Genomic DNA, 12,520 nt, shown 5'->3' on the forward strand with positions numbered 1-12,520 from the left:
CACGCAGCACACGGTGAGAGTGTTATTTGGTGAGAGTGCTGGTATTTGAGATGAGTGTATTTCATTGGAACTGATGGGTGTAGTGAGAGATTCCTCGTGTTACCCCATGCTACTAACTAAAGCCTAATATGGTCATTTATCATACAACCCTTCATTCCACATTCCATCCTCCCTGAGACAAACCCGGTGGGTCTTAGGTCACAGTAGTCAAACACAGATCTCTCAGACAGAACCAGTGGGTCTTAGGTCACAGTAGTCAAACACAGATCTCTCAGACAGAACCAGTGGGTCTTAGGTCACAGTAGTCAAACACAGATCTCTCAGACAGAACCAGTGGGTCCAAGGAACAGTAGTCAAACACAGATCTCTCAGACAGAACCAGTGGGTCCAAGGAACAGTAGTCAAACACAGATCTCTCAGACAGAATCAGTGGGTCTGAGGTCACAGTAGTCAAACACAGATCTCTCAGACAGAACCAGTGGGTCCAAGGAACAGTAGTCAAACACAGATCTCTCAGACAGAACCAGTGGGTCCAAGGAACAGTAGTCAAACACAGATCTCTCAGACAGAATCAGTGGGTCTGAGGTCACAGTAGTCAAACACAGATCTCTCAGACAGAACCAGTGGGTCCAAGGAACAGTAGTCAAACACAGATCTCTCAGACAGAACCAGTGGGTCCAAGGGACAGTAGTCAAACACAGATCTCTCAGACAGAACCAGTGGGTCCAAGGGACAGTAGTCGTCTTCAAGCACAAAACGCTACGGGTGGAATGAAAGAATAGGGAGAAATGACCTTAGATCAGCATCTAGGGGAAACTTCACCAACTAAGTGGTGATATTTCTGATATCAAATGGTTTCTGAGGCATCATCCCCCAGGTGCCTGCCATAGCTTCCAGACTGGTAGTGGATGAGGGTCATCTTCCATCCTAACCATGTAAAGTGAGCATTGGAGAGAGAGAAAAACAAAAAATCACTCTAAACCAATCCATCAACATGTGTGTCTGATGGGAACAATCCCTTGACTGCTTATTGCAAAATATTCAAGGCTTTTGTTTGATGACCATATGTTGCGCAGATGATCAGCGTAAAAATTAAAACACCCACACAGCAGATTACAAGCACCATGGATGATCTAACCTATGAGCCCTCTCAATCCTAATAAGTTCACCACCTATTCCTTATGTAGTGCAATACTTTGGACCAGGGCCCATAGGGAACAGGGGGGGACATTTGGTACACAGTCATAGCCTACATTACAATAAAACAAACATCTTCTTCTAGCTGCTTAGTGTCTGGCTAGCTGGTTGGTTTGGATGTGGATATCCTGTTTGAGGACCTGGGCCAAGTGCCTCCTGGGTGCGAGATAGACGACTAGGGCAAGGGGGAAGAGAGGAAAGAAGGATGGAGGGGGTTGGGGAGGGGAAGAGGGAGAAGGATGATGGGAAGAGACGGTGATGTCATACAGTAGTGTGTGTCTGTGTGTAATGTGTGCGTATCTTCTTCAGACGTCTGGGGTGAGGACACGTCTGGAGTCCAAGGCGTGGCGAGGTGAAGAACACAACCTGCTGTACCAGTCAAAACGTTCGGTCTCACCTACTCATTGAAGGGTTTTTCTTTATTTTTACTATTTTCTACATTGTAGAATAATAGTGAAGATGTCAAAACTATGAAATAACACATATGGAATCATGTAGTAACCAAAAAAGTTTTAAACAAATCAAAATATATTTTAAATTTTAGATTCTTCAAAGTAGCCAACTTTTACCTTGATGACAGCGTTGCACAATCTTGGCATTCTCTCAACCAGCTTCACCTGAAATTATTTTCAAACTGTCTAGAAGGAGTTCCCACATATGCTGAGCACTTGTTGGCTGCTTTTCCTTCACTCTACCCAGTAACCCACAGACACGTGGGTAAAATCATCAGTGAGGAGGCCGACAAGAGTCTCAGACCCAGGCAGACAGATGTTTAATTGGGTTGAGGTCTGGTTATTTTGGAGACCAGGCCATCTGATGCAGCACTCCATCACTTTCCTTCTTGGTCAAATAGCCCTTACACAGCCTGGAGGTGTATTGGGTAATTTTCCTGTTGAAAAAAAAAAGATGATAGTCCCACTAAGCGCAAACCAGATGGGATGGCATATCGCTGCAGAATGCTGTGTCACCAGCAAAGCACCCCCACACCATCACACCTCCTCCTCCATGCTTCACCGTGGGAACCACACATGCAGAGATCATCCGTTCACCTACTCTGCGTTTCACAAAGACACGGTGGATGGAACCAAAAATCTTACATTTGTACTCATCAGACCAAAGGACACATTTCCACCGGTCTAATGTCCATTGCTCGTGTTTCTTGCACCAAGCATGTCTCTTTTTCTTATTGATGTCTTTTAGTAGTGGTTTCCTTGCAGCAATTTGACCATGAAGGCCTGATTCACACAGTCTCCTGTGAACAGTTGATGTTTAGATGTGTTTGTTAATTTTATTTGGGCAGCAATTTCTGAGGCTGGTAACTCTAATGAACTTCTCCTCTGCAGCAGAGGTAACTCTGGGTCTTCCTTTCCTGTGGCGGTCCTCATGAGAGCCAGTTTCATCATAACGCTTGATGGTTTTTACGACTGCACTTGAAGAAACTTTCAAAGTTCTTGAAATTTTAAAGATTGACTGATCTTTATGTCTTAAAGTAATGATGGACTGTTGTTTCTCTTTGCTTATTTGAGCTGCTCTTACCGTAATATGGACTTGGTATTTTACCAAATATGGCTAACTTCTCTATACCAACCCTACCTTGGCACAACACAACTGATTGGCTCAAACACATTAAGAAGGGAAGATATTCCACAAATTAACTTTTAAAAAGGCACACCTATTAATTGAAATGCATTCCAGGTGACTACCTCATGAAGCTGATTGAGAGTTTGCCAAGAGTGTATAAAACTGTCATCATGGTGGCTACTTTGAAGAATCTCAAATATAAAATATATTTAGATTTGTTTAACACTTTTTTGGTTAATACATGATTCCATATGTGTTATTTCATAGTTTTGATGTCTTCACTATTATTCTACAATGTAGAAAATATAAAAAATAAAATAAAACCATTGAATGAGTAGGTGTTCTAAAACTTTTGACTGGCTGCACAATATTGTCTTTAATCGATGGCGGTTATGATATCATTTAGGACCCTGGGTATATCCAGGTGGAAGGCCCTTCAGTCCAGGGATATATCCAGGGGGAAGGCCCTTGGGACAGTCCAGAGAGATAACCAGGGGGAAGGCCATTAGGACAGTCCAGGGATATATCCAGGGGGAAGGCCCTTGGGACAGTCCAGAGAGATAACCAGGGGGAAGGCCCTTGGGACAGTCCAGAGAGATAACCAGGGGGAAGGCCCTAGGAAAACACCTCAGGGAGATAACCAAAGGGAACGTCCCCCTCTGAGTAACAAATTAAGGTAAATCAAAGCAAATCAAATGTTATTGGTCACATACACATATTTAGCAGATGTTATTGCGGGTGTAGTGAAATGCTTGTGTTCCTACCTCCAACAATTGCAGTAATATGGAGAGAAGAAGAAGAGGAGAGAAGACTCCGACTATCTTGACTGCTCCCCTTTGGGAGCATGGGTGTCTACCATGGCTCTCCACCTCACTCGCTTCTGTGTGAGGGCCTATTCCTCTAGCCAGGAGATTCCACACTTTGTCCCGTTGTTGTAGAGTGGAGCGTAGAGGAGGTTCTTCAGGTTTGTGCATGCTGATTGAACTCATAAATATTCATCAAGTCCTTTATTGAATGCTGTGTGTGTTAGAACTGGCCTGGAGCAAACATGTCCTCCCCCAGTGAAGGAAAGGGTTGTCATGTGGCTTCTGTCTGTCTGTCAGTCAGTCAGTCAGTCAGTCAGTCAGATATTCATTTACATTACATTTACATTACATTTAAGTCATTTAGCAGACGCTCTTATCCAGAGCGACTTACAACTGGGATATTCAGTCATTCAGTCAGGCTTCTGGAGGACAGCTCAGAGGGGGCCTTCCCCCCCTGGCTATCTGGAGCTTGGCCACAGTACATTATTACGACCCTGTCTAGTCTTCTGGCAAACCTTTACAGATGACCCTGTGGTTGAGATGTGGTTGAGTTTTAGCCAAATTCTGTATTCTGCCTCCAGAAACAGTCTCCTATTTTCTTTGATCTTTGTTCTACAGTAACTAGACTTGGCCAGGTAGAGCGAAACAGTTGATGAATCATGAATAACATCACTGTTAGCCGGAGTTTACCCCTCAATCAGTAATTTTTACATTAACTCAGGAAATCTTGTTAATCTATTTCCACGCGAGAGAGATAAAAAAAAAAAACTTTCCATCAGAATGTTCCTAGAGAACAGAGAACAGCAGAACTTGCAGAACAGACCTGGGTCTAACTAGGGGGATAGGTAGATACCAGATCATACCTGGGTCTAACTAGGGGGATAGGTAGATAGCAGATCATACCTGGGTCTAACTAGGGGGAAAGGTAGATAGCAGAACAGACCTGGGTCTAACTAGGGGGAAAGGTAGATAGCAGATCATACCTGGGTTTAACTAGGGGGAAAGGTAGATAGCAGAACAGACCTGGGTCTAACTAGGGGGAAAGGTAGATCGCAGATCATACCTGGGTTTAACTAGGGGGAAAGGTAGATAGCAGAACAGACCTGGGTCTAACTAGGGGGGGGGGGATAGGTAGATAGCAGATCATACCTGGGTCTAACTAGGGGGAAAGGTAGATAGCAGATCATACCTGGGTCTAACTAGGGGGAAAGGTAGATAGCAGATCAGACCTGGGTCTAACTAGGGGGAAAGGTAGATCGCAGATCATACCTGGGTCTAACTAGGGGGATAGGTAGATAGCAGATCATTCCTGGGTCTAACTAGGGGGATAGGTAGATAGCAGATCATACCTGGGTTTAACTAGGGGGAAAGGTAGATAGCAGAGCAGACCTGGGTCTAACTAGGGGGGGGGGGGGGGTAGGTAGATAGCAGATCATACCTGGGTCTAACTACTGGGAAAGGTAGATAGCAGATCATACCTGGGTCTAACTAGGGGGAAAGGTAGATAGCAGATCAGACCTGGGTCTAACTAGGGGGAAAGGTAGATAGCAGATCATACCTGGGTCTAACTAGGGGGATAGGTAGATAGCAGATCATTCCTGGGTCTAACTAGGGGGATAGGTAGATAGCAGATCATACCTGGGTCTAACTAGGGGGAAAGGAAGATAGCAGATCATACCTGGGTCTAACTAGGGGGATAGGTAGATAGCAGATCATACCTGGGTCTAACTAGGGGGGAAGGTAGATAGCAGATCCTACCTGGGTCTAACTAGGGGGATAGGTAGATAGCAGATCATACCTGGGTCTAACTAGGGGGAAAGGTAGATAGCAGATCATACATGGGTCTAACTAGGGGGAAAGGTAGATAGCAGATCATACCTGGGCCTAACTGGGGGAAAGGTAGATAGCAGATCAGACCTGGGTCTAACTAGGGGGAAAGGTAGATAGCAGATCATACCTGGGTCTAACTAGGGGGAAAGGTAGATAGCAGATCATACCTGGGTCTAACTAGGGGGATAGGTAGATAGCAGATCATACCTGGGTCTAACTAGGGGGAAAGGTAGATAGCAGATCATACCTGGGTCTAACTAGGGGGATAGGTAGATCGCAGATCATACCTGGGTCTAACTAGGGGGAAAGGTAGATAGCAGATCATACCTGGGTCTAACTAGGGGGATAGGTAGATCGCAGATCATACCTGGGTCTAACTAGGGGGAAAGGTAGATAGCAGATCATACCTGGGTCTAACTAGGGGGAAAGGTAGATAGCAGATCATACCTGGGTCTAACTAGGGGGAAAGGTAGATAGCAGATCAGACCTGGTTTTAACTAGGGGCAAAGGTAGAAAGCAGATCAGACCTGGGTCTAACTAGGGGGATAGGTAGATAGCAGATCAGACCTGGGTCTAACTAGGGGGAAAAGTAGATAGCAGATCAGACCTGGGTCTAACTAGGGGGAAAGGTAGATAGCAGATCATACCTGGGTCTAACTAGGGGGAAAGGTAGATAGCAGATCAAACCTGGGTTTAACTAGGGGGATAGGTAGATAGCAGATCATACCTGGGTTTAACTAGGGGGATAGGTTGATAGCAGATCATTCATATAAATCAGAAACAATAGAAGTCCAGGAATCGATCCCAGTGGAACACCACATTTGGGTTAGGGTCACTACATGACCAAAAGTATGTGGACACCTGCTTGTCGAACCTCTCATTTCAATGTCATGGGCATTAATATGAAGTTGGTCCCCCCTTTGCTGCTATAACAGCCTCCACTCTACTGGGAAGGCTCTTCACTAGATGTTGGAACATTGCTACAGGGACTTGCTTCCATTCAGCCACAAGAGCATTAGTGAGGTCGGGTCACTGATGTTGGGTTATTAGGCCGGCCTTCGCAGTCGGCTTTCCAATTCATCCAAAAAGGTGTTCGATGGGGTTGAGGTCAGGGTTCTGTGCAGGCCAGTCAAGTTCTTCCAAACCGATCTCGACAAACCATTTATGTATGGACCTCGCTTTATGCACGGGGGCATTGTCATGCTGAAACAGGAAAGGACCTTCCCCAAACTGTTTCCACATAGTTGGAAGCACAGAATTGTCTAGAATGTAATTTTATGCTGTAGCGTTAAGATTTCTCTAATGGGCCGAGCGCGAACCATGAAAAACAGCCTCAGATCATTATTCCTCCTCCACCAAACTTTACAGTTGGCACTATGCAATGGGGCAGGTAGTGTTTTCCTGGCATCCGCCCAACCCAGATTTGTTAGTCGAACTGCTAGATCCATGATTCATCACGTTTCCACTGCTCCAGCGTCCAATGGCGGCGAGCTTAACATCACTCCAGCCGACGCTTGGCATTGTGCATGATGGTGATCTTAGGTTTGTGTGCTGCTGCTCGGCCATGGAAACCCATTTCATGAAGCTCCCGACTAACAGTTCTTGTGCTGACGTTGCTTCCAGAGGCAGTTTGGAACTCGGTAGGTAGCGTTGCAACCGAGGACAGACTATTTGTACACGCTTCATCACTCGGCGGTCCCGTTCTGTGAGCTTGTGTGGCCTACCACTTCGCGGATGAGCCGTTGTTGCTCCTAGACGTTTCCGCTTCACAATAACAGCCCTTACAGTTGACCGGGGGCAGCTCTAGCAGGGCAGAAATTTGACGAACTGACTTGTTGGAAAGGTGGCATCCTATGACAGTTCCATGTTGAAAGTCACTGAGCTCTCCATTCTACTGCCAATGTTTGTCTATGGAGATCGCATGGCTGGGCGCTCGATTTTATACACCTGTCAGCAAAGGATGTGGCTGAAATAGCTGAATCCACTAATTTGAAGGGGTGTCCACATAAATTTTTTTATATAGTGTATGAAGAGGATTGTTCACTATTTGGATCAGGGCATTTCAACTCCACAGCCGGAAAGCTGAGACCCATATTCGTATCTCAAAATGGCTGCCTATTCTCTCTTTAGTGCACTTCCATCCATTCAAAAGTAGTGCACTATATAGGAGATTGTGTGCTTCCCAAATGGCACCCTTTGTCCTCATCAATCAGGAACTGATTCAGACCTGGGGACACCTGATGTGAGGAGTCTCTGGCCAATCAAATCAACCAATAAACTACTGCAGCAGGTTGAAAAGGAACAATTAGAACCTAGAGGTCATGAACTACTGCACCAGGAAGAAAAGGAACAATTAGACCCTAGAGGTCATGAACTACTGCACCAGGGAGAACAGGAACAATTAGGCCCTAGAGGTCATGAACTACTGCACCAGGAAGAAATGGAACAATTAGACCCTAGAGGTCATGAACTACTGAACCAGGAAGAAAATGAACAATTAGACCCCTAGAAGTCATGAACTACTGCACCAGGAAGAAAATGAACAATTAGACCCTAGAGGTCATGAACTACTGCACCAGGAAGAAAAGGAACACCTAGACCCTAGAGGTCATGAACTACTGCACCAGGAAGAAAAGGAACACCTAGACCCTAGAGGTCATGAACTACTGCACCAGGAAGAAAATGAACAATTAGATCCTAGAGGTCCCTGGAGCTGAGTAGGCTTCATCTGATCTGGGTCAAATAGGAAGTGAGTTATCAGAGAGAAATAGAACCCACATCGAACTGTGAATGGCAGTTTGTTTTCTGCACCGTGGACATTACTGATGCTAGGCGTTGTTAGATGTTTAATATCGTCATCTTTGTTGATATAAATGCTGTCGATTGATCTCACCACAACCTGCACCTCAGAGAGACACACAGCAGGGAGAAAAGATTCCTTCTTCCCACACATGCAGTCATGCAGGCACACCCACTGTTGTGTTGACATTGGATCATGATGTGTGGATTGATGTAATGTGTTTGAGGTGAGGCTCTCTAGCAGTGGGAATGGTAGGACTCACCAAAATATAATGATCATCAGAATGAAGGAATGACTTAATGACATACTACTGAACATCACGATTGTACACGCACGCACGCACGCACGCAAACACACACACACACACACGAGGCTTCTGATTTCCTGGAATGCCATGGTCTACAGTGATTGCTGATATTTCAGTCTCAGTCACTAATGTCCTTTAGGGGAGAAGAGAAGAATAGATATTTTGTTGAGACCAAGTTGCTGTGTGATTCAGATTAAGCCTTTAGCGCGCGTGTGTGTGTGTGTGTGTGTGTGTGTGTGTGTGTGTGTGTGTGTGTGTGTGTGTGTGTGTGTGTGTGTGTGTGTGTGTGTGAGTCGTTTGTGTGGAAACGGACAGGGTCGGACTGAACTGGGACCGTTGCTTGGGCTGTGTTGTTTGTGTCTCCTGGTTTGGTATGATTTTGATTAGATTCTAGAGAGCATTGAACCAAACAAAGAGAGAACTTCTTGTTGGGAGAAGAATTCCACCCTTGTTCCCAGCCAGGCAGAACCACAGAGGCCCTGCTAGAGATTGGAAGAGGAGCGTGAACCCGAACCAAACAGATAGAGAGGAAAGACATGGACCGAACCAAACAGATAGAGAGGAAAGACATGGACCGAACCAAACAGATAGAGAGGAAAGACATGAACCAAACAGATAGAGAGGAAAGACATGGACCAAACAGATAGAGAGGAAAGACATGAACCAAACAGATAGAGAGGAAAGACATGGACCGAACCAAACAGATAGAGAGGAAAGACATGAACCAAACCAAACATTTAGAGAGGAAAGATATGGACCGAACCAAACAGATAGAGAGGAAAGACATGAACCAAACCAAACAGATAGAGAGGAAAGACATGAACCAAACCAAACAGATAGAGAGGGAAGATATGGACCAAACAGATAGAGAGGAAAGACATGGACCGAACCAAACAGATAGAGAGGAAAGACATGGACCGAACCAAACAGATAGAGAGGGAAGACATGGACCAAACCAAACATTTAGAGAGGAAAGACATGAACCAAACAGATAGAGAGGGAAGACATGAACCAAACCAAACATTTAGAGAGGAAAGACATGAACCAAACAGATAGAGAGGAAAGACATGAACCAAACCAAACATTTAGAGAGGAAAGACATGGACCGAACCAAACAGATAGAGAGGAAAGACATGAACCAAACAGATAGAGAGGGAAGACATGAACCAAACAGATAGAGAGGAAAGACATGGACCGAACCAAACAGATAGAGAGGAAAGACATGGACCGAACCAAACAGATAGAGAGGAAAGACATGAACCAAACAGATAGAGAGGGAAGACATGAACCAAACAGATAGAGAGGAAAGACATGGACCGAACCAAACAGATAGAGAGGGAAGATATGGACCGAACCAAACAGATAGAGAGGAAAGACATGAACCAAACCAAACATTTAGAGAGGAAAGACATGAACCAAACCAAACATTTAGAGAGGAAAGACATGAACCAAACCAAACAGATAGAGAGGAAAGACATGGACCGAACCAAACAGTTAGAGAGGGAAGATATGGACCGAACCAAACAGATAGAGAGGGAAGATATGGACCGAACCAAACAGATAGAGAGGAAAGACATGGACCGAACCAAACAGTTAGAGAGGGAAGATATGGACCGAACCAAACAGATAGAGAGGGAAGATATGGACCGAACCAAACAGATAGAGAGGGAAGATATGGACCGAACCAAACATTTAGAGAGGAAAGACATGGACCGAACCAAACAGATAGAGAGGGAAGATATGGACCGAACCAAACAGTTAGAGAGGGAAGATATGGACCGAACCAAACAGTTAGAGAGGGAAGATATGGACCGAACCAAACAGTTAGAGACGGAAAGACATGAACCGAACCAAACAGTTAGAGAGGGAAGATATGGACCGAACCAAACATTTAGAGGGAAAGATATGGAACGAACCAAACAGATAGAGAGGAAAGACATGGACCGAACCAAACATTTAGAGAGGAAAGACATGGACCGAACCAAACAGATAGAGACGGATTGCATAGAGGTGCATAGAGGCAAGTCAGTTAAGAACAAATTCTTATTTACAATGACGGCCTACACCAGCAAAGCCCGGACGATGCTGGGCCAATTGTGCACCGCCCTATGAGACTCCCAATCACAGCCGGTTGTGATACAGCCTGAATTTGAACCAGGGTGTCTGTAGTGATACCTCAAGCACTGAGATGCAGTACCTTAGACCGCTGTACCACTCGTGAACCCCATTAGTAAAGGTCCAGTGTTACAGACTGCTATACCAGTCTTTGACAACAGGACTAATAAAGGCCTAGTGCACTACTTTTGTGAAATAAACTATTTTTCCGATGTTTCAGGGAACCTTTCAGCACTATGTTCCATGTCAAAGTAGTTCCGAAGCACGGGAAGAAAACTCTCCCACTGAATTTCCTTTCATTCTTTACCAACAGTCAGCGTAATAGAGCGAATAAAGAGAGAGAAGGTTGCCGAGCAACATTCCTATGACATCAGCCACATCCTGTATGAGATAGGAACTGCATCCTGTACTTTACATGCTCATCATTCACACAACCACACCGTCTGATTGGCCCAGCTAGCACACACTCTCTCTCTCTGAATGATCACTAAACATCAGTACATATACAGCTTCGATACGTTACAACTCAGAGGGTGTGCAAGGAAGGACGACGGTGAGCTGACGTTGTTAGGAACGTTGGGAAAGACTTTCTTCTTTTCTCCCTAATAAAACGAAGAGCTCATTTTTATTTTTGTGATTTCACAGCAACGTCCGGTGTTTGTTTGTGTTGGCGGCCGGCTGTAGCCTGCTGTAGCCTGTTTCTGTGTAACGAGTGTGATTATGTACTGGGAACTGGAACCTACGTGTCATATTATAAACCAATAGAAACCAGGAGGGAGGGAGGGAGGGAGGGAGGGAGAGGGAGGGAGGGAGAGAGAGAGAGAGAGAGAGAGAGAGGAGAGAGAGAGAGAGAGAGAGAGAGAGAGAGAGAGAGAGAGAGAGAGAGAGAGAGAGAGAGAGAGAGAGAGAGAGGAGAGAGAGAGAGAGAGAGAGAGAGAGAGAGAGAGAGAGGAGAGAGAGAGAGAGAGAGAGAGAGAGAGAGAGAGAGAGAGAGAGAGAGAGAGAGAGAGAGAGTGAGAGAGAGAGTGAGAGAGAGAGAGAGAGAGAGAGAGAGAGAGAGGAACAGGGCCGTGTCCCACAGGATTCATTTGTGTGTATTTATGCTGGTGCACGTCATCACAGTAATCTGTCCTGGAGTACACTCAGGAAGGAGTACACTCAGGAAGGAGTACACTCAGGAAGGAGTACACTGAGGAAGGAGTACACTCAGGAAGGAGTACACTGAGGAAGGAGTACACTCAGGAAGGAGTACACTCAGGAAGGAGTACACTCAGGAAGGAGTACACTCAGGAAGGAGTACACTCAGGAAAGAGTACACTCAGGAAGGAGTACACTGAGGAAGGAGTACACTGAGGAAGGAGTACACTCAGGAAGGAGTACACTCAGGAAGGAGTACACTCAGGAAGGAGTACACTCAGGAAGGAGTACACTCAGGAAGGAGTACACTGAGGAAGGAGTACACTGAGGAAGGAGGGAGTACTGTACATTGATGTGGAGAGAGAGACAGCACTATACATTGATGTGGAGAGAGAGACAGCACTATACATTGATGTGGAGAGAGAGACAGCGCTATACATTGACGTGGAGAGAGAGACAGCACTATACATTGATGTGGAGAGAGAGACAGCACTATACATTGATGTGGAGAGAGAGACAGCACTATACATTGATGTGGAGAGAGAGACAGCACTATACATTGATGTGGAGAGAGAGACAGCACTATACATTGACGTGGAGAGAGAGACAGCACTATACATTGACGTGGAGAGAGAGACAGCGCTATACATTGATGTGGAGAGAGAGACAGCACTATACATTGATGTGGAGAGAGAGACAGCGCTATACATTGACGTGGAGAGAGAGACAGAGCACTATAACATTGAT

The sequence above is a fragment of the Salvelinus fontinalis genome, chromosome 29 (assembly GCF_029448725.1).
Source record: "Salvelinus fontinalis isolate EN_2023a chromosome 29, ASM2944872v1, whole genome shotgun sequence".
Classification (NCBI taxonomy): Eukaryota; Metazoa; Chordata; class Actinopteri; order Salmoniformes; family Salmonidae; genus Salvelinus; species Salvelinus fontinalis.